This window comes from Mustela putorius, unplaced genomic scaffold (genome assembly GCF_011764305.1).
Source record: "Mustela putorius furo isolate JIRA1106 unplaced genomic scaffold, ASM1176430v1.1 tig00000382_pilon_pilon_pilon, whole genome shotgun sequence".
NCBI classification, from domain to species: Eukaryota; Metazoa; Chordata; class Mammalia; order Carnivora; family Mustelidae; genus Mustela; species Mustela putorius.
Window position 1 is genome coordinate 3,777,352 of NW_025421367.1, and position 27,358 is coordinate 3,804,709.

Here is a 27,358-nt window from a genome sequence, read left to right on the forward strand (position 1 = left end):
TAGACTGACATAAAATCTACCTGACTCTAACCAGTTTTTCTCCTTTTATTTATTTATTTTTTTGCTTTGAAAGTTATTACTAGAAAAAGAGCAGTTAATCACATTAGCTACATTATGTTTAGCAGAATATTATGCATATTTTGCCACTCTCTTATTAATGGTTTCTGTAAGTCAAGCCCTGCTTAAGACCAACTAGAAAGTATGACTAAGCCACAGAAGAGCCAGCCTAGGAAAGGATGGCTAGAGTAAAGTCCTGCAGGAACTTGTGGTCAGAAATTGACCCAGTAGGTTGATGACAAAAACAGAGATGAAAGATCTGAAATCAGGGCCAGAATATGTTGGTAGTGCTCGAAGGAGGGAGAGATTGCACAAATAGAAGTCAGTAGCTAAGCCAGAACTGAGAAATGAGTGTGGGTCCCAGGAGTAAGACCCACAAGGAATTAAATATCAAGGTATGAAAGATGATGGGGTGTTATGAACTGAATTGTATTCCACCCACCCACCCCCCGCAAAGTCACATGTTGAAGCCCTAACACCTAATGTAACTGAATTTGGAGACAGAGCCTTTAAAGAGGTAATTCGAGTCAGATGAGGTCATAAGGGTGGAGCTATCACCCAGTATGACTGGTGTTCTTTTAAGAAAGGGAAGAGACACCAGGAATGTGCGAGCATAGAGAAAAGTCCATGTGAGGACATAGGGAGAAGATAGCCACCTATAAGCCAAAGAGAGAAGCCTCAGGAGAAACCAATCCAGCTAGCACCTTGGTCTTGAACTTTCAGCCTCCAGAACTATGAGAAAATAAATTTCTATTAAGTAAGTAAGCCATCTATTCTGTGGTAGTTTGTTATGATAGTCCTAGCAAACTAATACATGGCATTGCATGGAGGAAGGTCCTACAGGCCAAGCCCTGGACAAGATAATGATCAAAACTCTGCTCTCACCACAACTTTCCTTCATCCATAGCCACTTCCTACCTGGAGCTCTCCACTACTCCAAAGGAATCACGCCCCTTCTGAAAACGAGTTATGTCTTGTGTGTCTTAGACTCCTAGGCGGGAACTACAATATTTCTCTTGTACCACCCAGAGATTTGTGCTTATTCAGTGCTTAAGGGTTGATTCATATGTTCTCTGTGTTTCCTAAATCAGAGGTCCATAACTTCATGGGAGCCCTGAGAAAGGGGGTAATTCATAAATGGAATTTAGAAGCTGGCCCACAGCTTTTGTCAGGTTCTCAAAAGAAATCCTAGTCCTCAAGGGTTAAAAAAAGAAAAATACTTCAACTCTGATACTGGCTTTCATTAGACCCTTTTGACCAATGCCAATGTTATGTGGATCAGTTCCTATGCAGTAATGTAATCACTTGATTTGTCAAAGTTCTCCAATCACATTTACACATTGGATAAGTTTCTAAATCTAATCTCCAGCTCCATCTGTTAAGTGGGTATTATAGGCTTATTGTCCTCAGCATCATGAGCTGTAACTATTTTAGAAATGACAGCCTTAGAAACAATAAGAGTTTGGATATCTGCCCATGAACTTTCCCAAAGTAAAGCCATACTTAAAAGACATTGTAGGGGGGGTCTGAGTAGCTCAGTCAGTTAAGCATCTGCCTTAGACTCAGGTCATGATCCCAGGGTCCTGGGGTCAAGTCCCATGTTGGGCTCGTTGCTGCAAGGGGAGTCTGCTTCTCCCTCTGCCCCTCTTCCCGCTAGTTCTTTTAATCTCTCTCGCTCGCTCGCTCGCTCTCGCTCTCAAATAAATAAATAAATAATCTTTTTTTAAAAAAAGACATTGTAGATTCAAGGTTTTTTTATTTTAAAAAAATCAGTTTTCTAGTTACAAGAAATATAGTGGATCTTTTTAATCATTTTATAGATGAATAAGATCTAGAGGAAAACCTCTAACAGAATCCAAATTCCCAAGCTTTGCCACCTACAAATGAACTCTGTAGCTACATAATTACATTTAAGAGATAAGTCACATATTTTCCTTAAGATATAAATCCAGTTTGCTTTACCCAAGTTATTTCTGTGTTAATGTACCTTTCTATAAGAAATTTCACTTTGATCATTTCATAAACATATAAAAAATCAATGTTAGTATTAGAATATTTTTATTGGTCAAGTCTTTTTTCCATAGTCCTGCAGCTACAACTTTCTCCACATTGTCATTGGATTAATGTAATTACCTGAAATCAGTCTCATCAAGCTATCTCAAATAAATTGGGAATGTGGTTAGAATACAAAGTCAATTTTTCAGGTCCCAGAGAAAATTTCCATAGCCAAACCAGGCAAAATCTTCAGAAATGCTTGTCCTGCATATCCTGCAATAGTACCACTATTCCCATGGCCCTCAGGAGATGCCAGAAAAAAATGGTGCCTGTGTCTCCTACACTTCACAGACCCTCATGTACACGGAGGCAGAGGAGAAGCAAAGTCAAACACAGCCCACTCCTTTGATCCTGCCTCTGAGGAGATGGCTCACACCCTAGACCTTGGCTAAGGAAAAACATCCCATTGTCTGAGGCAAAAGGACATCACGTCATTTCATCCTGTGCCTGCAAAGGCCGTTCAGAACAAGTAATCCTGAATGTAGAGACGTGAGACAGTTCCCAGCTGCACTGTGACTTGTTTTCGGTTCCTAGGCAAATTGCCCAGTTTCCTCTGCTTCCAAATTTCCCCAACTGCAAAATAGAGATAATTACTGTTACCTTTCTCTTGCGGAGTTCTGACAAAGGAAGAGGGCAAATGTCTCTGAAGTGGTTGGAAACAATTGTCTAAGGACAGACTTGTCTAGAACTATAGGTGGGGTTTTTGTTTATTTTTGTTGTTGCTATTTTGCTTTTGGCCCGACTTTGGCATTAAGTGTAGAAAAATCTAAATTATAACCAATCATGGGATGTCAATGGAGCGCTTAGAGTCAACGGAGTGCTTAGAGTCAACTAAGCGCTGTGCCAGGCAGAAGGAGCACATCCCTACCCTCGAGGAACTCACAGCTCGCTCACAAGGAGGTATTTTATGCCTGGAGGTTGGCTAATGCAAGCACAGCAATTGGCCAAGGTCGCTTGGGTTGGAATCCTACTCTATAACTCACGAGCCGGAGACCTGGAAAAATCACTCAGCTGTATTAAACCTTGGTTTCCTCGCGCAAACTATAGTAGCCACCATTTGAGTGTCTGCTGGGTGGCAGGAGGTATTCTTGGCACTTGCGTTGACTTGAAACTCAGAGATAGAGATGATTATCATCCCAGTATTTGTATCCCCATCTTACAGATAAGGATACTGAAGCTTAGAAAGGTTACATAATTTGTCCCAGCTCATACATTTAGGGAGTGGGTAAGCCAGGATGCAAACCCAAGCTGCATGGCCTCAAAGCATGCAGACCTTACCAGTTTTTTTTTAAGATTTTATTTATTTATTTGACAGACAGAGATCACAAATAGGCAGAGAGGCAGACAGAGAGAGAGGAGGAAGCAGGCCCCCTGCCAAGCAGAGAGCCCGATGCGGGGCTCTATCCCAGGACCATGGGATCATGACCCAAGCCGAAGGCAGAGGCTTTAACCCACTGAGCCACCCAGGTACCCCAGACCTTACCATTTAAACAGCACTACCCCAAAATGGGATCACAGTTCGACTCACCTCATATAGACTTAAGAGGATCAACTGAAATCATGCATAAAAAAACTGGTAGCACAGTGTCTGACACGTAATAAATGTACAATAAAGGTAGAAGTAGCAGTAGAACAGAGTAGACGCCTATATAAATAACCCTAAAGCCAAATCAAAAATAAATGGGTAGGGGAGCCTGGGTGGCTCAGTGGGTTAAAGCCTCTGCCTTCGGCTCAGGTCATGATCCCAGGTCCTGGGATCGAGCCCCACATTGGGCCCTCTGCTCGGCAGAGAGCCTGCTTCTTCCTCTCTCTCTGCCTGCCTTCTCTGTCTACTTGTGATCTCTCTCTGTCAAACAAATTTTTTTTTACATGGGTAACACTAGTCTATTTCATGAGAAAACTTCTTCTCCTAAACCAGTCCTTGTACAGAGGGTTTTAGTAAAGAGTCGTGTTGGGGGAATAATGATACATGAACTGCACCATTTCTGAACTGGCATCCAAGTGATGTATAATATGAATAAGTGATGCTTCATCTATCCAGAAGTTTCTGAAGGTCGTTTAAAGAAAATGGAAAGTATCTGAGGTGTCCCGCTTCTATTAAAACTGAGACTGTATTCGTGAGAACAGTTTCCAATTAAGCAGTGTAAAAACGCATCTGCTGTAATTATTCTTCTCCCCTTCCCTTACCCCCACCCCCCAATTTCCTTTAAGAAGAAATAACAGCAGAGTTTCTTTTCAAAGTCTTAAAATAAAAATCCCCAAAAAAGGGATCCTGCTTGCTTTTTAGAGTTGTTTGAAAAAGGAAAAAAAATGCATAAAGAGCCACGTGCTTCTGTTCTGGCCAAGTTATTAGCCTCTGAGAACAAGAGCTAGAGGAGAGGACTGTTAACCCCCTCGTCTCAGGCGGGATGAGCTCGTTCCCGGTTGGCTTGCACAGGCTGGAAAGCTCCTCGCGCCCTCCGAGAGGCCAGCCTGCCGGAGAACTGCAGGAATCTGCAACAAAAACGGTGACAGCCTGAAACACACCCGCTGCCAACCTCCACATTTGTCTGTCACCTCAGACCCCAACTAGTTGACAGAGCAGCAGAATTTCAACTCCAGCAGGCTCAGTGTGCTTCTGGGAAGAGAAGCAGAGCTAACGAGAGAAGAGATTTTTTAAAGAGTTTGGCTATTTATCGAACTTTTACTTCCTGGCTGTGTGCAAAGAGGAGATTCAAGTCCAATTTTACATCAAGGCTCTGGGTCCAGTCACATCCCTGAAGGTAAATTTTTATAAGTTTACTGTATCATCTCATTACATTTGTTATACTAATTTGTATGATCTGATGAAGATGTCTAAAATTTTTTTCCTAGTACAAAGCCATTTATTTACCAAAAAAAACACAAAAATCCTTTTGTGTGATTTACAGAAAAGCTAAATAGGCAAGTTTAACTCTCATATTCATGTTTCCTTTTCTTCTCCAAGATTAAATAGTAAATTGTAATAAATGATGGTTTTTAATGTCGCCCACAAACACAAATGTAGAACCATTGCTGGTCACATTAGCATTTAGATCTTGATGACGTCTGAATCTGGGAATGGGTTTTGTAGAAATATTTTGCTAAATATATTAAATAAATAAGGGATGTGGTTTCTTTTAAACTTTCAAATCAAAGCGTTTTCCATGTTTAAATTACCTGAAATTATTTCATAACCATCGTTGTCCTAGTCTGTACCTAACAGCAATGTAGAAATGGAACATTTTCCTTTTCCAAAAGGTAGGAAAATCCCTATCCTACTATGATCTTTGATTATTTTTTAATTATTATGACTATTATTCATTTCTTAACTCCCTTTTATACTTTTACGACTAATTATCTCTTGTCTCCTTCTACCATTTTTTAAAGATGCGCACACATAAAATTTTTCTAATTCGTAATGATGTCTTATTTGGGGAGGGAGAGGGGAGAGAGGGGAGCCGAAGAGCTAAGGAGATTCTGGTAACTCCTCTAGCGTGAGGTACTGTCATTTCTGGCTCTGTTGAAATGAAAAGCAATAATGCAAGTCACGCTCACTCATTCTCCCAGGTATTAGAGTCCCCCTGCAGGAGAAAACCATGCTTTCAACTGCAGATTGATGCTGCTGATACTCTAACCAAGAGGTACTGCAGAAAGAGTATCTCTTTTGCACTGCCTTTAATCTGCAAAGAGGTTAAGTATGTCACCTTGGCATTGTATCTGAGCTTTCTTCTGGCCCACAGCCTAAGTACACGGAATAGAAATGTTCACTCAGTCCAACTCAGCAGAAATCTTTTTTTTTTTTTTTTTTTTTTAATTCTCCCCTTTCTCTTGGATGCCAACTTTTTTTCAGTTCAGAGCTTATTCACCTAAACTTTGATGGTAATGACTACTGTTAACGTTGACTATTTAAAAAAAAAAAAAAGACAGTCTCCTTAGGAAAGACTTAAGTTTATATTTCTGTTCATTCAACAAGACCTAGCAAAGCAGAGCAGTCTATTTCATCCACTTATTGTCCAGTCAACCAAAAGAATACGTACATGTTATTAAAGAATCTTGCCCTTTTCTTTCTTTTATGGAATTTCTGTACAGCCACTCAGCAGTTACTGAGGCTTCTTTTCCAGGTCTGTTGGGATTCAGTTCCCAGTCTTCCTCATGTGCAGCTCCACTTATCAACTACGTAAAAAAACAGTGATGATGGAAATGAAGGGCGATGTTTCTAGAAAATGCCGAACACTATTCATTTCATTTCCTCTTGACAGCTTGTCATTTTTATTCCATTAATTTGTAACAGTACACAAGCATTGCTATTCAAGTTTAGCACAATTTCCAAAATGTGTTAGGAATCATTTTCCACCAAAAAGAACAAAAACAACTACAGTTTTCCCTCCACATATCTTTCTGGAACAACCTTCAGCGAAGGAGAAAGGGGCCCCTTAAACCAAGAGGAACTTCCGCAGTTGGCCTGCCAGTCTAAGAGATGCCTGGCGAAGCTGGGGTGTCTGGCTCATACAGGCCCACCGGGCATCTTCCACCAAAGGCTCAGCTTGCAGTGGTAGTACCAGCGGGGGCCAGCCTGGGTTTTGTCTTAGGCACCAAAAGATGGACAGAATTCTGGGGAACAGAGTGTGTGGTCTTGACTGATTGTAGGGACATGGTTTAATAAAGCGAGTCAGATCGGGGCTCTGGAAACATACAGACCTGGTTTCCATCTGGGCTTTGCTAGGCCCTGTGACTTCGGGCAAATGAATCTTTGAGCCTCAGGCTTCTCATTTGTGGAAATTAGGGTCATAAAATTAGTTGCCACCTCAGAGATCTGTGGTGACATTAAGTCAAGAAAACAGCTATGCCTGGTGCAATATGAAGTAATCAATCAGTCATAGCTAATAAGAACACACTACCCTATCTATATGTCCCGAAGAGAACTCTGTAAGGAGGGAATTTACTGTAGGTTTTCCCTCAAAGTCTTTTACTGACTCATCTATAAAGCAAGTAGCAATAATAATACCCACAAATAATACCCACAAATAATACCCACAAATTCTTGTTGTGGGAATTAAATGAGGTATTTTTTAAATACTAAGTACAGCACCTGACAGAAGGGCATGCCAGGAGAAAGTGTTCAATTAGGCCCTTGAAGTGATTTTTCTGCTAACAAAATGGGGGATCGGGGAGGAAATATTCTTTGAATTCTCTTTTTTTACCCAAAGTAATACAAAAATAAATCTGACTCTGTTGTACTCCCCTGGGGTGGAGGGGCTCGATGTGAAGTATTTATTACCGTCTTTTACTCTTTCATCAATTAGTTGCTTCTTAATGGCCAGTCAAACCAAACCAAAGGGAGTTTTCTGTTTCAGAGTGCCATTAAGAGAGAGAGAGTCGAAATGCTGCTTTGCAGTCAATTTTGTTTCGTTGGCCTAGTTGGACAGGGGAGAAGGCCCCCAATATTTCTCCTTTCTTATTTTTTCTAAAGGCGAGAATAGGGGTTTGGGCATGTCCTGGGGATATTTTTTCCCCTTTCTAACTGAAATTCAAACGAAAGGGTTTGGGTTTTGTTTTTTGTTATTGTAAACCTCTCCCCTATGCTCCTCGCATTGAAATGTCAGCTGCTTTTTCTGGCTACATGTAGCAGGAGCAGCCTGTCGTCATAGCAATGAAAGGGTATAGAGAGACTCGAGTTTCATGACCCAGTCTGTGAAATAACTCTTAGTCGGCTCTAAAATCCTTCTTTAGAAAAGAAGTCTCCAGTCCTGGCTTGTTTCCTTCCTATTATGCAACCCACTTATGTACACCAATTGCAGGAGCTAAACGTTTCCTTTAGAGAGTCAATGAATCGATGCTAAGAAAATGAACAAGACAGCTAGCGAAACAGTGACCAGTTTCCTCGGGAGCGCAGGGGGGAAAACAAATGGGAAGGCAAAGGAAGAAAGAAATAACCTCCCTTCGTAGCACACACTGCACAGCCAGAATAAATCCATTTTCCTAGTTCCCACTGGCTCCTCCCTTCTTCACGACACACCACAGCAGAATGGTTATCCGGGAGAATCCTGGGGCAGCCTGCCTGGGCTCACGCCTGGCACTCTAGTCTTCTATCTCCTTGCCTCTGTCTTCTCATCCGTAAAACAAAGCTAATAAGAGACATAAAACTGTTGTGGGAATCGAATGAGGTTGTGCGTGTAAGGCTCTTATTCCAGGGCTTGACCAGTGGTCAAGGTTGACTATTGGGCTTCCAGGCTTCAATTTCCCCTGTTTGTTAAATGAGCATAACAGCGATTCCTAAGACTGCTGAAGGATTAACTGAAAGCATGGGTGTAAGTGCTCAGTAAGTCGTAGTTCTTTTAATACTTTTCATCGCTGTGTCTAACTCTGAGAGCAATAGTTTTTTTCCAACTCGGAATTTCCCAATGAGTAACTGTAATGAGCGCAGGCCTCAGAATTATCATCATATAAATGTGAACCACTGAATGCCCGAAGAGGAAAAAAAAAGAAAGAAGGGTTCTTACATTTATAAAGAATAAAGAAAATTCTCATTTTGAGTAGCAGAAGAATAAAAGGTTATTAAAATATCTTAGCTTTTATTAGGATGCTTTATATTAAAATTTCTGTTTTAGTTTCTCCAGTGTTGTCCATGCCACGCAATTATGTAAACAAGTAATCTTTTGTCTCAAACAATTCCTGTATTCAATGTTCCGTACCACGAGAAATGCCAGAGGAGCTGCAGGAGTGAGTAGAGAGAGAGGCTGTGCTCTGGTGGCTCTTACTGTGTAGGTAGGGAGACTGTCATTCAACAAATCATCACATTAATAAAAAGTGCTTATGCCCAAGTGCTTGTGCACAAGGTGACCTCAAATACAAAGCCATCTTTATTTTTCTAATGAAAAGATCCTCAGCCAAAGGCCTAAATGCACGAAGGATCTAAATGCACAAATGGAGAGCATGTTGTAATGTATACTTAAGATGCCTAAGATGTACTCACTGAACCCACTCTGTAATTTTCTAATACAGACTAGTGCATCATCATCTTTCTGCAAGTTGTTTATAATACACTTCTCAAAAATCTGCCAATGATGCAAGTTGGATCCCCAAGCATGAATTCTTTCTATGGTAATGGTCTCTATGTATTAATTACTTTATTGCTTTTCCCAGCCCTCTTTCAAGTGTTGTGGGAAAGATCTTAGGGTTCGAAGCCAAGGGCCAAGAAAGAATTCTTGAGACATCTTCAGTGCAAAAAGCTGGTTTTATTAAAGCACGGGGACAGGACCTTGGGCAGAAAGAGCTGCAGTGGGGTCATGACTAGTGGCTGATTATTATATACTTCCAGGTTGGTTGGGGCTTAGGGATAACACAAGCCTCCAAGGTATTTTGAAAACAAGGTTTCCAGGACCTTGAGGGGGCCAGCTATTATTAGGAAAAGGTCATTTATTACTGTTTAGTAAAAACAAAGTCTCAGTCATGAGACCCTTCAGATGCATATCGGTGGGTCCATGTGCTTTGAGTATGATTGCCAACATGTATCTTGAAGAGGAGAGATAGAGGAAGTTTCCAAAGGAATTTTTATATGTTAAAGTAGACTTACAGGATCCTGGGGGGGTCAGGCTAAGATTGCCTTTTGTCCTTACCGAAGTGTTACATTAAGGCAGTTGAGTTCCTATAGCAATGTCACTCTGCCTGTTTCAAGGATTTGTCAATGGGCTGTGAGAAGTAAAGAAATTTAATTTCTCTTTTGCCTTTGTTTCCCACATCAGAAGGACTTATTTGAAACCACTTGAGTCTGTAAGGTGTGGTTTTCTAAAACTGCAGTTCTAACACTTGCAATAATGAAATCATGCCTCAAGAATAATTACCACATCTGCTTGAAATACCTTTATCTCCTTTTTTTATTGTGAAGATGACCGCCTTAAGCATGACAAAAATAAGCATTGCTTGAGATCATTTCAGGCTGTTTTCCTGAAATGGTACTTTGCTGTTCAAAATGAAGTCATTGAGACAGGGGTCTTTAATGTGAGAGATCTCAGAAGCATTAGAATATAAGGCAAATCCCTCCTTTTCATAACATAATTCTGGGGGTGAAAAATTAACAGTATATTTGAATATTATATATATATATATATATATATATATATATATATATATAATATGCTGGGGCACCTGAGTGGCTCAGTGGGTTAAGCCTCTGCCTTTGGCTCAGGTCATGATCCTGGAGTCCTGGGATCGAGCCCCACATGGGGCTCTCTGCTCCATGGGGAGCCTGCTTCCCCCTCTCTCTCTGCCTGCCTCTTGCCTACTTGTGTTCTCTCTCTATATAAATAAATAAATAAATGATTTTTTTTTTTTTAAAAAATTATGTGCTGAACTAAGTGTTAAGAGGACAAAGCACCTTCGTTCTAAGAAAGTATGTAAGCAGCCTGACCCCTGTGGAAGGTCAGTGATGGCTTTCCCTGATCTAAAGCTAAATGGCTGTTACTCTCTGGTGTCTCCGTGTGTGTGCTTGTATGCCCCTCTATGTGTGTGTGTTGGGTGGTGGTGTTGGGATGAGTGGGAGCTGGCAAGAGAATTCTGTGATACCTTGGACAAAGACCCTGTAGCAAGGAGGATCATGGGCTATTTGAGGAACAGAGAGAAGGCCAGCTCCTGTGAGAGCAAAGAGCAGAACGATGGGAAATGCAAATCCTAAGCAACTCTCCTCATGATGCCCTCTTCCCTGAGCACTAAATGTTTTTCCCCCTGCTTGATTCATGTTTAATGCGTGTCTTTACCATCTCTGTCAAATTCTGCTTAGACTCAATGCCCCAACTGGCATTAACCATGTTTAACCCTCACTTGGCCCCACACGGTAGTAGGTTGGGTTAGGAAGAATGACAGCCAGTTGAAAGTCAGAGCTCCAGAAAATCTGTATCATTCACAGGGCTGGGACACCTTGATGCAGACGGTGACTCAGCAGAGAACTCAAAATAGAAGAGAATCTTTTTTTTTAATCCTCCAGATAACTGTAACGTCAAGCTACAGAGCTCTCCCAAGAGACTCATTAATACCTTAAAAGCCCTGAAACATCAGCGTTAACTCTGGATCAGGTAACCATAGGCACATGTCAGCCGAAATGACTGAAGGGTAACTGAAGGGTAACTGAAGGGTGACTGAAGGGTTTCCTCTCTAATAACAAAGCCTTTGGCTATCTTATAAAGACTGAGTGAAGGAAAGGGATCCATTTGAGTTTGATTATGAAATACCTAGGATAATCATTTTGTTTACTACATTTCCCTGAAAGGAAATTCTTCTATGTTTTTTTTTTTAATTATTTTATTTATTTGACACAGAGAGAGAGATCACAAGTAGGCAGAGAGAGAGGGGGGAGGAAGCAGGCTCCCTGCGGAGCAGAGAGCCCAACACGGGGCTCGATCCCAGGACCCTGGGATCATGACCTGAGCCGAAGGCAGAGGCTTTAACCCACTGAGCCACCCAGGCGCCCCTTCCATAGTTTTAATAATTACTAAAAATAGCAGCCTACAGTTTTCCTCTGACATAAGTGAATTCAGCAGAAGATCTACCTGGCCTTATCTAGAAGCACGGATGTACATGGTCTAAGAAACAACATGCCAAGCGTAAGAAGAAAAACAAAATAGAGAAAACAGTCAAAGCAAACCTTTCTTTTTTCTAGGGTATATATGATGTGTCTTTCTCAGTTTGTTGGACTTTAGACAAGGTAAGATGAACAGATCAATAGTCATAATCTGCCTTGAAAACCAGTAATGCTGAAGGAAGGTTTTTTTTAGTTTCCTTGGCCTAGGGTAAGGGGAAGGACCTGTAAGTTTGGCTGAAGCTGCCTGTGAAGGAACCAACATCCTGGGAGAGAAGGGGCAGCTCAGCTGCCTGGGGATTTCCAGGCAACATGAGGGAAATTCACTTCAAACAGTTAACTACCGGCATTAAAATTTCTAAGGAGTTATTTACATGGTCAGCAGAAGAGATAGAAAAGAGTAGATTCCAACCCTGTTCCTCCCTTAGAGGAATGGATAACTATGTACCCGTTCCTAGTGCAGTGGTCAGACAGATTGTTACTGCTTAAGAGAAAATAAAAGAGAAGGGAGATAAAGAGAGAGAAGAGGTATATAGTGACACAAGGAGTACCCAGTGGAGAGAGATGGTTCAAACAGGTAGATTTAAGCCACGAGAGAACATACAGAACTTCAAAAATACAATTTATCTTTTTAAGTTTTTTTAAGTTTTAATTTAAATTAAATTTTAATTTAATTAGTGTATCAAATGAATCAATTGAACGAATGTCCTACCAAACTATAGAAACTGAAACTGAAATACAAAAGTCTACTCTGACCCAATCTTATTCTAATTTAAACCTCTAGAAAAGATCCTAGAAACTGAAATGCAACCAGTCACAAATAAGAACCCAAAATGAATCAGAGGACCCAGAATACATTCTGTTGGTTTGTGTAAGTTCACTCCTAAATCTAGATGGAGAGTGACATTCTAGGGAGTACCAAACTTTAGGCTCCCTTCCCTTCTCCAAGAGACAGAAATTTCTGGATATCAGGAGCTAGAGAGACCAAGAGTCGGAGAGTTCCATTCAGAAGTATTTCCTAACAAAGCAGCATTCCAAGCCATATTTAGCTGTCACGTGCACTGCTTTCCACCCTCCATCTAAAGGACCAGGCATTGGTCGTAGAGGCCAGAGCTGACATAGCTCCATCAATCTGGGGTGGCTGACACACCCATGACCTATTTTGCTGTGCCTTTCAGTCCAGTCCCTTTGGGCTCGGCTGGGCTACCTTCCCAGCCAGAGGAAAGGATACCCAGGGCCCTTTCCTTGTTTTTCCAGCGACAGAGCTTGTAGACCTGCTGAGAAATCTAATTACAACCTCCTTTCATGCTAAAATCCAATTACAACCTCTCCCAGGGTGAAAGCCAATCCTTTTGATATAAGAGGAAGCCAAACAAAGAGGCTTCAAGCTGCGGGTGTGCCTGTGTTCTGCCTTCTCTTAGGCAACTGTTTAGAAAGGTTGCAGTGACCTTCTTTTGCCTTGAGTAGAAATGGTGGTCATAATCTATCACGACTCCCATGCTCATAAAAAGGAAAAATATTTTTATATCTGATGCTGGAGTTCCTCAGGATTTTCTCAAGCATCCATAAGTTGGGCAAAGCAAATTGTGAGCCACTCTGCACACACACATTTTTGATTCAGCAAGATGACTTTTTTAATTGAATTTGGAATATGTTAAAAAAAAAAAAAGTGAGTTATAAAACCCAGTATCCTCCTATAATCTGTTCCTGATATCTTCAGTGTCCTGTGCCGCCCTTTCAGGTACCTGTTCACTTGTGGATAATGAGAAACTGCAGTGCTGCTGGAATAAGGGTCATCCCAAATTCTGAACCCTAAATAAGATAAACAGAGACGGTTCTCAAAATAGTCATTTGTGGGAATACATATTTTCCAAGTACCTGGTTGGCATAAGTCTATAATTGCTGAAACAATAAAAATTTTAACCAAGTTCTAATCAAGTATCTATCACTACTACAAATCACTGGAGTCATAGAATATGTATAAAATCTAGATTTGCAGCTTACCCCCCCAAAAAATGGGCAAAATTTTTAGAAGGAGCATCCAGTTATCTATTAGGTTTTTCATTAGATATGAGTGGAGCAATGGGGTTTTTTTAATAAGATAAAATTACTATAGGCTCGCTTAAAAGTGCCCCATCTATAAAGTTAATATAAATATATAAACAAAGATAAGATTCACCATTTTATGACTCTAAAATACCTCCAACAGGAAAACATTTTTTTTTTTAAAGATTTTATTTATTTATCAGAGAGATAGGGGGAGAGAGCAAGCACAGGCAGACAGAATGGCAGGCAGAGGCAGAGGGAGAAGCAGGCTCCCTGCCGAGCAAGGAGCCCGATGTGGGACTCGATCCCAGGACGCTGGGATCATGACTTGAGCCGAAGGCAGCTGCTTAACCAACTGAGCCACCCAGGAGTCCCGGAAAACATTTTTTTAAAGGTTTTATTTATTTATTTGACACGGAGAGATCACAAGTAGAGAGGCAGGCAGAGAGAGGGGGGAAGTAGGCTCCCCGCTGAGCGGAGAACCCAATGCGGGGCTCCATCCCAGGACCCTGAGATCATGACCTGAGCCGAAGGCAGTGGCTTAACCCACTGAGCCACCCAGGCGCCCCCAGGAAAACATTTTTACTATAGTTGACTCAACTTCAGTTACCTAATCATCTAAATAATATGATAGGGAGCCAGGAGCAAGGATGACTGAGATTTACAAAAGTCAGAATAATTGATGGTGATTGTAGGTGAATGAAAACCTGTAACTAGTTTTAAGACACCATGTTTGCTCAGACCTTCATGTTCTCTTAGCTCACTGGAATCGTTTTTAACTCTCAAGCCATTAGTTCAGAGGGTCCCCTCAACGCGTTATTGGGAACCAAACAACTTGGAGCTAACCCTAAATCCATGCAGCATTCTGTTGGGAGTTCAGTAGACTCAAAACACGAATGCTGAACCCTCTTCTTCTTTCCCTCTCTTTCTCTTCCCTGATCCCCAATGTCAGCACATTACAGTAACCTTTGAGGACCTCATAGTGGAGCGCAGGTTAAGCTCTTCCCAGGAAACTCTTCAGCAACTTCCTAAAATATAAATAGGTAGATATTGGAAGCTTTTGTTTTAAACTGGGAAAACTTCTTTTTTTTTTTTTTTAAGATTTTATTATTTATTTGACAGACAGAGATCACAAGTAGGCAGACAGAGAGGAGGAAGCAGGCTCCCTGCTGAGCAGAGAGCCCGATGTGGGGCTCAATCCCTGGACCCTGGGATCATGACCTGAGCCGAAAGCAGAGGCTTTAACCCACTGAGCCACCCGGGCATCCCATAAACTGGGAAAACTTTTCATTTAAACTCCCAGTGATTTTGCGTTTAATAGTTTCTTAGATACCTATGGGGGCAAGGGAGGAGTATGGTTTTAGCTTACTGATAAAAACAGCTTATTGATGCCTCCTTATAATCTGAAAGCAATTGAAAGTGATTTCAAAAGCAAATGGTTTCTTATACTTTGAAAAATACTGTGGATAGGAGAGCAGAAGTTTACTATAGTCTGAGCTCTGGATATGATTAACTTCTTTTCTTTTCCCACAAGGTGACAGACAATAGCCCATGCTTATTTTATGTTTGGTTCTTTGTTTTATTTTTCCCAAATCCTCGGTATTTGGATGGTGGCCAAATAAGGCCTGAGGTTGTAATCCTGGCTGGAGGTGGCTGAGTCACCTCACACTTCCCAGCATCTTGATAACAGGGCTAATATCTCGAAAGATCCATAGCATAGTTATTGATGTAGTATGTACATTTTAGTGCCATGAAGCTATTGAAAATAGTCATTGTCCAAAAAGAATTAACAGCAGACTCCCTTATATAGTGTTGCTCATCCAAAATACAACTTCATTTCAATGTGGCTAATTAGACTACTCTTTTTTTTTTTATTTTATTTATTTATTTGACAGAGAGGGATATCACAAGTAGGCAGAGAAGCAAGCAGAGAGGGAGGGAAGCAGGCTCCCCACTGAGCAGAGAGCCTGATGCAGGCAGGGCTCGATTCCAGGACCCTGAGATCATGACCTGAGCTGAAGGCAGAGGCTTAACCCACTGAGCCACCCAGGAGCCCCTAAACTACTCTTGATTAGGCAACTTTCTACATGCTCGGACTAACTACCCCAAAACAGTGGTTTTAGAACAGATGTTTACAATGTTCAGTCAGCCTCAGTTAATGAATTGGATTTCCTTTGGCATAGGAAAGGACTACAAAATAGAGGAGGAAAGAACAGAGAGATTAATTTACTTCCTAAGGTTCCAGATTAATCCTGGTGTCCTAACATTCTGGAGATTGCATGAAAAGCAAAATGGGAGAGTACTTTAAAGTGGAAAAAAAAAAAAGTCGTGTTCCAATACAAAATACTCCCAGAGCTACCAGCCCATATTTCTTTCTAAAACTCTTCAATCCACCTTTCAAATCTTATGATTATATCAGCAGAACCATCTTTTATTGAGTGCTAATCACATTTGAATACCGTGTAGCTTTAGATTCTTTCCAAAGATGAGGACTGCTATGTTCCATTTAAAAAGAAGAATGTTCTCCTCATCTCTCTCTCTGTCTGTCTTTCTGCCTATTTGTGATCTCTCTCTGTCAAATAAATAAATAAAATCTTAAAAAAAAATAAAAAAATAAAAAATAAAAATAAAAAGAAGAATGTGCTCCAGGTAAGGCACTACAGAGGAGGAGACACTTTCTCCTCTATCCTCTTATGTTCAGTGTTTGGGGCCTGCAAATTAAACTGACAAAAGACAGGTTAACAGGAGAAAAAGATCTATCCGTATGTAACCAGGAGCTGGCTCCTTAAACAGTTAAAGTTTAAGGCTTATATAGGCTTATACTTACTTAGTAGGAGAAAGGAATGAGTGGGGGAAGAAACAGCTTCTATGAAAGGACAAAAGATTCTTTAGGAAAGACAAATGGGTTTGTAGAACAAACTGGAGATAAGAGAGTTTGTGAAAATGTTTTATTATGTAAGTGGTTTTTCTTCTTCAGAACCATAAAACTCTCCTGGAGAGGAATTTATGGTAGGTTTACTCTTGGTCTCTCTCCCAGGAGTAGAAGCTACCCTGAAGAGGGAATTTATGGCATTTCTCATTTCTCGGAAGGTTCTGCTTTTATTCAGATAAAGGAAGTTCCAAGAAGGCTTCTTTCTGCATCTGTTGAATCTCAAATGCCCTCAGCTTAAAATAATCTTCATACCAGCTCAAGGGTTCCAAGTGGGTCCGCACAGCAACTACTAGACAGACTTGAAACAGGGCAGCACGGGGAAGCAGGAGGCAGCTTCATGGGCAGAGGATCTGAAAATATTCAAACCTGTGAATCCTAAATTTTGAATCAAGTGTTGTTTGGTCAAGGTTCCAGCAAGGACATGATAGATCCAGGCAGAAAAACTGAATTTGGGGATTTGAGAGAATGTATTAAGGGACTATTTATCAGGTGTTGATGAAGTTCTAGAATATACGTGAAGTTCGGTGGGGTGAGGTCTAGAGCCGATGACCAAGAAAGAATTCTTGAGACATCTTTGGTGCAAAATGGTGGTTTATTAAAGCTCAGGGACAGGATCCGTGGGCAGGAAGAGCTGCTGCCCCGGGGTTATGAGGGGTGGCAAGTTTGTATCATGGGGCTGGGGGATGTAAGGAAAAGGGATATTTCAACAGAACTTTCATATGCTAAAGAAGACCTACAAGATACCGGATACCAGAGGCCTTGCCATTGCCAAGGTCATTTTGCCCTCTAGCAAGGTATTAACATTATGATGGGTGGCGAGATTCCTAAAGAATGTCCCAGATGTGGGCGCCTGGGTGGCTCAGTGGGTTAAGCCGCTGCCTTCAGCTCAGGTCATGATCCCAGGGTCCTGGAATCGAGTCCCACATCAGGCTCTCTGCTCGGCAGGGAGCCTGCTTCTTCCTCTCTCTCTTTCAGCCTGCCTCTCTGCCTACTTGTGATCTCTGTCTGTCAAATAAATAAATAAAATCTTAAAAAAAAAAAAAAAAAAGAATGTCCCAGATGTCCCACCCAGGAGTGAGGATGGGGGAAGGTTGGAGGGTGTCAGCTTTTGCTTTGTCCTCAATGGGCCTTCTGTTCCCTCATCAGTGTGAGCAGGGTATAGAGAAGCCACAGGGGTTCTGAGAACAGGCAAATAAGAACTAAGTTTGTGCATACCAGGGGAGGGAGCATTTTCTAAACTCAGACAGAAAATGCTGCATAGAGAGGGTCATTGAGGGGAGCTGTGACCTTCAAGAGAGGGACATAGTCACGAGAGGGAGCAGAGAAAATGCACTCCTCCTTCCCTCACATTTCTCCTGCAGTGCACCCCACCTGCTGAACCCAACAGAAACCATCAGGCAAGAGAACCTGAAGATGTAATTCACACAGGCTCTGGGAAAGCTCAGGTTGGAGAAGGCTTGGAGAGTGAATGTAGAGTGGATCTGGAGGAGCAGATGGAAGGTTTCTAGATACTCAGTCGAGGGAAAATCTTTTCCCGGTATGGGAGAGGTAGAATTAACAGCTGTAGACCAGCTGTGTCCTCTCCTTGCTAGAATGAATCTTCTGGAGCTTCCCTTTGGAAGGCATGAATATGCCCAGGCTTTTCATCCTATTTTCAAAGAACTTCTCAAACCTCAGCCATAAGATTCATTAAGGCTGTTGTATCTGCTTCTTTCAGAGAAGGCAGTGTGTAGCGGTACACCATTGGGAAAAGCCATTGTTCTCCCTGTTTAATGTGTTGGCCCTCACCAAGGCACATGAGAGACTTCAACCATGTGCTGAATCCTGGAGGGACTTCTGCTTGGAGTGAGTCCCTTCATTACTGGTTCTCACAAACACATCAAAGTCCACCATTGTTCCCCAGCAGATCCCAACACCATGAGAATGAGGCTACTTGGAACTGTTCTTAGGTATGATTTGCTGTTTTTCTTAATCCTGGAGGAGAACTACCCCAGTGAATAGTTCTTGGTGCATTCACAGAGCTGAAAGCACTTGAAATTCCTCTCCCAGCTAGCAGAGCTTAACAACCAATTTACTCTGTTAACAAAAGAGAGACAATTTCCATTGAATCCAAAGAGGTTTTCTATTGTCCTTGTTGAGTTTAACTAATAAGGGAAAGTCAAATAAGAATAGAGCAGAAAGCTAAGAACCTGACATTCAGGGGAAAGAAATTCCAGGAAAGTAGGGAATGAAATAAATGGGGCTGGAGTTTGGGGGTGGGTTGTAGAGAAAAGAGCTAAAGGCAAAGAAAGAATAGGAGTAATATATCTGATCATATCATGGGCTAGGCTTCGAAGGTGAATTGTCATGCCAGTAACAACATGGAGCAAATCATTCAGGTATTATTAAGTCCTGCCACAGGCCTTCAGGGGTGCCATACTCAGGAGTAGATTCAGAATTTGTGAACCAGAAGTTTACTGTATGTATTGGGTCTTCTTTTTTTTTTAAGATTTTATTTATTTGAGAGAGAGACAGAGAGAGCATGAGCGAGGAGAAGGTCAGAGAGTGAAGCAGACTCCCCATGGAGCTGGGAGCCTGATGCGGGACTCGATCCCAGGACACCGGGATCATGACCTGAGCCGAAGGCAATCGTCCAACCAACTAAGCCACCCAGGCGTCCCAGGTCTTCTTTTTTAAAATAGGAAAATCAAAATTAGGTACAAGGCTTTGTAAGGAGCACATTCAAGTGGGGAACTTTAAAGCTTAAGCTTAAGTATATGTGAAAAATGGGGGGAGGAAAAAATAAATGTAAATATGAGAAAACCCTGCATGTACAAAGAAACAAGGAAGTAAGAGGCCAGATATCGTGATATGATTCAGCAAATAAAAATAAATATGGCCAAAATAATTTTTCACAGTACACCACTCTCAAATAGCTCCCAAAGCAAAGCATTTTTACTATGCTTGATTCAACTTCAGTAACAGAATCATCTATGTAATATGATAGGAGCCGGTGGTATCACAGCCCGAATTTTGCAAAAGTCAGAAGAATTGACCTTGTCTATATGTCAGTGAAAACCTGTAACTGGTTTTAAGACACCATGTTTGCAGGGTGCCTGGCTAGCTCACGCAATGGAGCATGTGACTCTTGATCTCAGTGTTGTGAGTTAGAGCCCCACACTGAGTGCGGGGGTAACCTAAAAATAAAATCTGTTTTTTAAAAATAAATAAATAAATAAAGATACCATGTTTGCTTAGGCCTTCATGCTCTCTTAGCTCATTGGAATTTTTTTTTTTTTAAGATTTTATTTATTTGACAGAGAGATCACATGTAGGCAGAGAGGCAGGCAGAGGGAGAGGGAGAAGCAGGCTCCCCGCTGATCAGAGAGCCCGATGCAGGGCTTGATCCCAGGATTCTGGGATCATGACCTGAGCCAAAGGCAGAGGCTTTAACCCACTGAGCCACCCAGGCGCCCCTGGAATCATTTTTAACATAGGCCATGGTAGAAACTTTCAGAAAGGCTGGCAAATGCCTGAGGGCAAGAACAGAGCACTGCCTTCATGGGTCCATCATGTATAGTTGTGAAATGAGACCCAGTGAGATTAGTGAGTGGCAAGTGGTACGATCAGATGAGGAGCTCCGGGAGGAATGATGAAGAGGTGCGGAAACATAGCTGTCGCACAGTCTTGCCCAAGATAAGCCTGTGGGATCCTCTAAATATAATTAAAGTAATCCTTTAATTATTTGTTGTAGAAGAGGAAGAATGTACTAATTTCTTCCAAGCTGGAGAGAGAGAGAGAGAAATCTTTGAAAATGTCCCTGAGAAACAATTCCTTTTGAAATCTTGCATGTTTGTCATTCACGACTGGGCACAGTGGCACAGAACTCCAGAAGCTCTCACTGGATGGGTACTCTTTATGAAGTGGAGGTGAAGTGACAGGAATAACAGACGGCTCACAGGTGAAGTGCTTAGCATAGTAGCTGGCATATAGTAAAATCTCAAAAAATACAGGACATTATATTACCTATTATGTATAACAGTTAATGATAAAAACCTACATTTTCAATAAAGCTATACTTAGGTTAATAAGTCAAAATTCCAAAGCTTCTTATGAGCTAAACTCCAGAGTCCTAGAACATCACTGCTACCTCAGTCCTTTGGTGAAGTAACTAAAGCCAATCCGATTCAAGTGGCAGAGAATTAGACCTCTCAATAGGAGGGACAGCAGACAACTGACCGCTATCTTTACCGTCCTGTAATGTTTATGTGTGTGAAATAAGAAATGTTAGAAGTTGTCTCAAGACAGCTACCTATGCAAGTTAGAATAGAGTTGACATTCGTGGATGTTTGGTTCTTAAAAGGGAGACCTGTTTCTGTCATACCAAATGTTTCATCTAGATGTTTGTTTTGATGCAACATGGGCTGTCCAGTAGAAGAATTTCAGGCATTTGAAATTTCAAATCCTAGGTTTCCCCCGAAAGGCCACGCCTATAAAATTCAGTCTAGCTGTCATCTTTTAAAATTCCAGATGAGGTTCTCATGAAAGTTTGATAATGAGACACTCTGTTTCTAACAGAAGGAAAAGATTCTCCTCAAAGTTCTCCATCATCTCTCATCCCTAACCTCTCTAGGCTCACAAAAAGAAAGAGTGGTGCAAAGGAAAGAACTCAAAAGGGATGAATTAAAGTCTCTGCAAAGTATTGATTGGACTTATTAAGCCATTTTTGCTTTATGAATGTTTCAAAGAAATGATATCCTTCATTTCATTTGTACAGGTGAAATCACCAAATGACTATATGATCACATTTGAGTCTCAAAACAACCCTAGAAGATAAATAGGAGAGGTACTATATTTTTTTCTGTTTTGTAGATAAATCAGTGACTTGACAAAAAGTCTCTTGGCTGGCAAAGGCAGCTCAGTTCTGGAACTCAGATCTTCTAACTCAGTACCAAGTGTTCTCTCAGCTATGCCGATGCCTCTAAATAGACACACAAATTTGGGCAAAATAACATTATCTAATTTCACATCAACTCTCCATATTGAAGTCCCTAGACTAATAACTTTGTATTCAAAAATTTGTCTTATTTCTGCATTTTTCACCGAGAGTTGTATTTGTTCTTTTTACAAAAAACAATTTGCATTTCGTAGAGCACACACACCAAATCTGAATGTCTCAAAATATATGACTTTTTACTGATCCAAGATTAAATGGTATTCGTCATGCTTAGCAAGGACATCATGGTTTCATTTTCAAAGTACTTTGCAAGCATCAGCTAATTAAGCCTCCCTGTCATCTTCAGTATGACAGTTTTCAAAATATCTCTCATTTCCCAGGAAAGTTCTCTGCTCTGTCTTCTTTATACAAATCAGCACATTTGTTCAGTTCTTAAAATAAGCCAAAGGCTGTGAAATTATTTTGATCAGTGTGTGGCAAATACAATTAGCTCAGTAAGGAAAAATGTCCAGTGACTGGTCTGAAGGACAAAATGGAACACAAGCACAAGAACTCAAGGCCTTCTACATTCTGAACACTAGATTGTTCCACAAAGTCTAGTCTTTAAAAGTATAACACAGTCATCTGCTTTATAAGTGAAACTTTGAGGTGGTTTCCCACTTGGGTCATTCTAAATGACACAGTCATATTCTGTCTTTAAATTTTCTTTTATTTCAGGATGAAAATAAACATGAGAACTAAAAAATGGAACTAAAAAATAGTTCCATTCTAGACACAGTAAATAATCAGGGACCATATAAGAAATATTGGGTTGACTCTCCAAAAGCCTGCACGACTAGTCACCGTAGGTCATGTGACAAACCCTGTACTTATTTCATGTCTTAGTACGTCTTCCCACAGCTATGCCAAGATTCTCAGCATTGTAGTAGCTCCTTTGGGCTAAGAACAATGAGAAAATACCTCTTACCTGAGACCAGAAAGACATTAATTCAGGAATATCCTTATCTCCTAAGTATGGATTAGATGCATGTAGAAAACTAGAATTTAATTGTGTGGAAGAGAGGACATGTCTATTTGAGTTTATTTTTAAAGAGTGAACTGAAAGTAGAAATGTTCCAAAACCAAGACACCCAGGAAGCTTGAGATCACCAAGGAGAAGAAGACCTGGTAGGATGGAGGGGAAAAAGGAAAGGAACATTAAAGATTCATTTTCTTTATAACACAACTAATACAAGACATAAATGACTACGACGGTAATATTGATGAGATGCATCAGGCAGAATGATGGAAATAACAATCAGTCACATGTATATGTTACTTCAGAGTTCGCAAAGAGCTTCTCCACCTCAGCGGCTCCCTCTGACAATGCAAGGAATTGTTATTTGCATTCTGTACATGAAGTTTGGAGAGACGAAGTAATTTGCTCAGAGTAATATTTAGTACTTGACAGAGCCAGACAGACAGCTAGACTTGACAAAGCCAGAATCTCTGATTTGTTCTGAAACCATGGGAGAATGTTGGATTCTGAGTCCAAAGTACTGCATTCTAATCCTTGCTCACTTCTTAGACTTGCGCATTTAGCCAAGTAATTTAGATTCTTCAGGCTTCCATCTCTTTATAGTCAAATGTTGTCTACCTCCTTTCCTTATTGGATCAAATGAGACCATATACAAGAAAGTTTTTTATAACTGTGAAATGTTATATAAATGTAAAAAGAGGTATAGCTAAGTGCAACTTAATGAATTCCTGGGGCCTTGCCTCAACATATCCTTATTGTTAAGCTTTCTTTCCTTTTGTCTGAAAGAACAAAGAATTCCTCTTCTCTTCAGAGTTAAACCTAACACCTGTGCTTCAATAATAGACCAGCAAATATTTAACAAATTCTATCATCTTCCTTCATCTTCATCATCATTATACAGATAAACAATGAGCATCAAAAAGTTAAATATTTTATCCAAGATTGTGCAAATTAAGTAGTAGAGCCCTGAACAAGAGCCTTTGTCTTTAAACACTGTGCATGCAATGTTGCCTTCACAATGACTCAGGCAACTTCTCTGTTTTCCGCCTATTTCAGTTATCTATGCATAACTGAAATCTACCCCAAATTTGGGGTAGTTGCATAACAGTGATGCATAACAATCCACCCCAAAATTAAATGGCTTAAAACCAATCCCCTTATTTGCACTAGATTCTGCAATTTGAACAGGACTCACCTGGGTAATTCTTCTGGTGATTTTTGTCTAAAGTCATTCACGTGGCTCCAACAAGCTGGGAGCTCAACTGAAGCTGAACCATCCAAGATCGTCTTTCATTTCCCAGACTTCTATGTGGCCACTGATTGGACTTATTAAGCCATTTTTGCTTTATGAATGTTTCAAAAAATAATATCCTTCATTTCATTTGTACAGGTGAAATCACCAAATGACTATATGATCACATTTGAGTCTCAAAACAACCCTAGAAGATAAATAGGAGAGGTACTATATTTTTTTCTGTTTTGTAGATAAAGAAATCAGTGACTGTGACAAAATCACACCTGATTCAGAGGTCCCAGCTAGTCTCTAGTCCAAATTTTCTTACAACATGGTGAATGGCTTTCATAGGAAGACAAATCCCAGTATGTAAGTGCCTACTAAGCTTCTGCTGGCATCATGCCTGATATTGTCCCATTAGCCAAAACAAGTCATAAGACCAAGGCCAAAGTCACAGGGAATAAGGCCCAAAAGTTGTAGTTCACTAGGGTTATCATTGTTTATCACATCTCCTCCCTCTTTATCTTCTCATTCATTAGTTACGCTTTCCCTTCAGCACAGAAGATACTTTAATGACCACATTTTAATACAAATAAAAATTTCCAGTGACCACACATTCCCGTTTAGCTACCACCTTCCATTCCTCTCATAGTCAACTACCTTAAGTGAGCGGTCGACTCTCGCTGTCTTCATTCCTTCCTCTACTCCCCAGTCACTGCAGATGGGCCCACACCAACACCATTTCATCCAATCTACTCTCCTTCAATTCTCCAATAACCTCTGTACTTCCAAAGGCAGTGGGTAATTCACTGGCCTCGTTTACTCTGACCTTTCTGTAACATGTAACACTTTCTTACGTGACTCTTTTCTCTGATCCTTTGTATCTTTAGCTTTTCTGATCCTCTAATGGCACTAAATGGTCTTCATTCACCAGGGTTGTAGCTCCTGCTCTCTGCCCTACTCACTATATAGCTTCTCATGCTAATAGCAGTCAAAACTATCTTTAGCCCCGAACTCTGTGCTTATCCCTAGACCTGTCACCTAAAATTAACCACCACACATGTTATCCCCACTCTAGATAGGGACTCTGAGGCTCAGAGGGTTAAATAATTTGCTAAAGATGACATAGACGGCAGCTGCGGGACCAAATTCAAATACACATCTTTCTAACCCCAAAGCACCATTCTCCTTGTACTAAACTGGTAGTTTTCCATAAGGGCAATTTTATCCTCCAGGGGATATCTGGCAATATCTGGAGACATTTTTGGTGTCATAACTGGTGGGGGATGAGGGACTTGCTATGAAATCTAATGGGTAGAAGTCTCACAGTTGCTGCTAAACATCCTACACGCAGAAGAATGCTAAACATTCTACATAACTACAAAGAATCACCCACCCAGAAATGTTCATAGTGCCAAGATAAAGCCGGCATTAAATTATACTATTTTGTATTTTTACCATTTCCTACTGCTAGTAGAAATAGTAATATGCTGATCTAAATTATAAATGACTGTAGTTCCATAAATCTAATAAATACTGGCTAAATGAATGAATGAATGTTAAATTTTGAATATAGGGGAAGGAAACTGCATTTTTCAATGACTTTTCACATTAGCATTCACTAAGAGCATAAAATATTTTAAATTACCATCAATAATAAAAATGGGAAATAGATACCACTTATGTGCTTGAAGCATTAAATACCACAATATAAAATGTTTTATTTTGATACTATAAAATCATACAATATATTTTCAGTGGTATTAGTAGTTTAAGGAAAAGAGATAACAGCAGTTTATGGTTCATGAGAGTCATAGAATTGTCTCGTTTTAAATATCAGAGCTGAAGGATCATCAAGGTCACCTGCTTCATTATTCATCACTTAAGAAAACTGTATCTAGGAAAGGGTAAGTGGGTTACCCAAAGTCTCTTGGCCAGTGAAGGACAGTGTTGGAACTAGAATTCAGTTCTCCTGACAGTTACATGCTTTTTTCATTCCAAGGTATTTTTTCAATATCCCTGAAGTGTTAGAATCTGGGGTGTGGGGTGTTGCTGCATATTTTCATTTAAACATGTACTTCATCCAAAGGAAATTGAATTTCTATGTTTTGCCTTGTTTAGACAATAAAAAGCATTATTGAAAGGGATTTTTGATATCAAATAACCCAACCAACATTCTATGATTAGACTTTTTCCTCAACATAGAAAAATATATTTGCTGTGTATGCAAAATGTTGAACCTTACGATATCGGAGCTCTTTATTTAAAAGTTTAAAGTGAATTCTCAACTTGTTCCCATACTGGCTTAGGGTTTTTTTTTTTTTCCTCCTTCCATGCATCTTTGTATAAGAGGTAAATGGAGATCTTGATTTGCAAAGGAGCTGGGAAAGCACCAGCACAGGAGCCAGGAAAGCTGGGTTCCAGTTTTCTCTCTTAACAGCTCTCTGGCCTCCAGCATGTCCTGTCATAGCCTTTCTAGCCCCGTTCGTCATCTCCCACATCATGAGGTTATTGCAAAGGTTGAAGAAGATACTCTCCCATTTGTAGATCTGTTTGGTAAACCCAGAGCACTTTGATAATATAAACTTCCAGTATTTATTATACATCATTACTAGTTCTAAATAATGTTTATTTAAGGATATAAACAGAACACACATTCCTCTGTTAGTACTCTGAATTCCTGAAGTTATGGACAGTCATTTTCAGAGGGGTCCTTTAGAGGAATTAAATTAAAGTCTCCAAGCTGAATACATACATGTTATTCTCATTAAAAATGGAACAGATTAATTTATTTGAGGTGATATAAGGTTACAAGTGATTTATGTTTTCCCCCACACTCAATCTTTAATCTCCATTCTTCCAACACACTATTCCCTGGTTGGAATAATAGGATAGGTAAAAAGTGTGTTCTTATTTTTTCTAACATGTTAAGGAAGTTTGTCCTACCACCTGTAGGCCTCTTTTCTTTAATAAAAATTTTACTTGCTAATGAAGTTAGAACCAAAGACCTTAGTAATTCCTATTGTCCTAGAAATAGTAGTAGCAGCAGCAGCAGCAGTGGTAGTAACACAGATATAAATCAGATGAAGATATAGAAATCATCTATTCATTAGATAGTACAGATGAAACATATGCATATATTGGCACTTTGCTAAAATCCCAGTATAATGATAGGAAAGGAAAAATAATAATATAAACTCACAATGACAAAGAAAAAAAGAGAGGGTGACATGATAAAAGATATCGGCAAATTTTTGGAATGTAGCAAGCAATTGGAAGAACAGGGAAAGCTTAAATCTAAGGATGTTCAGAGAAGGGTGCCATAAACCAAGAAGCCAGTTCCCACTGCAGAACTCAAAAAAGTTTCAAAATTGGAGGTACCAGGTCATTTGGAAGTTGAGGCAAGGGTAGAAGCTGAAATCAGGGGAATTGGTTGAAAGCCTCTCAGATAAACTGATGCCAGTTCTTGCTCATGCTGGTAATTGACAGAGGACTCTCCATTTCACCCT

General features: G+C 40.4%; 1 protein-coding gene across 1 annotated transcript in view; it reads left to right on the forward strand.

Moving 5' to 3' along the window:
* The first annotated feature begins 4,488 nt into the window (after window positions 1–4,488).
* The window catches only part of SPARCL1 (SPARC like 1), a 47,605-nt gene continuing 24,735 nt past the window's right edge, over window positions 4,489–27,358 (forward strand). Inside the window, exon 1 of the mRNA XM_004756111.3 lies at window positions 4,489–4,874. The gene's annotated coding sequence lies outside the window, so the exon portion shown is untranslated. The remainder of the gene's footprint in view (window positions 4,875–27,358) is intronic.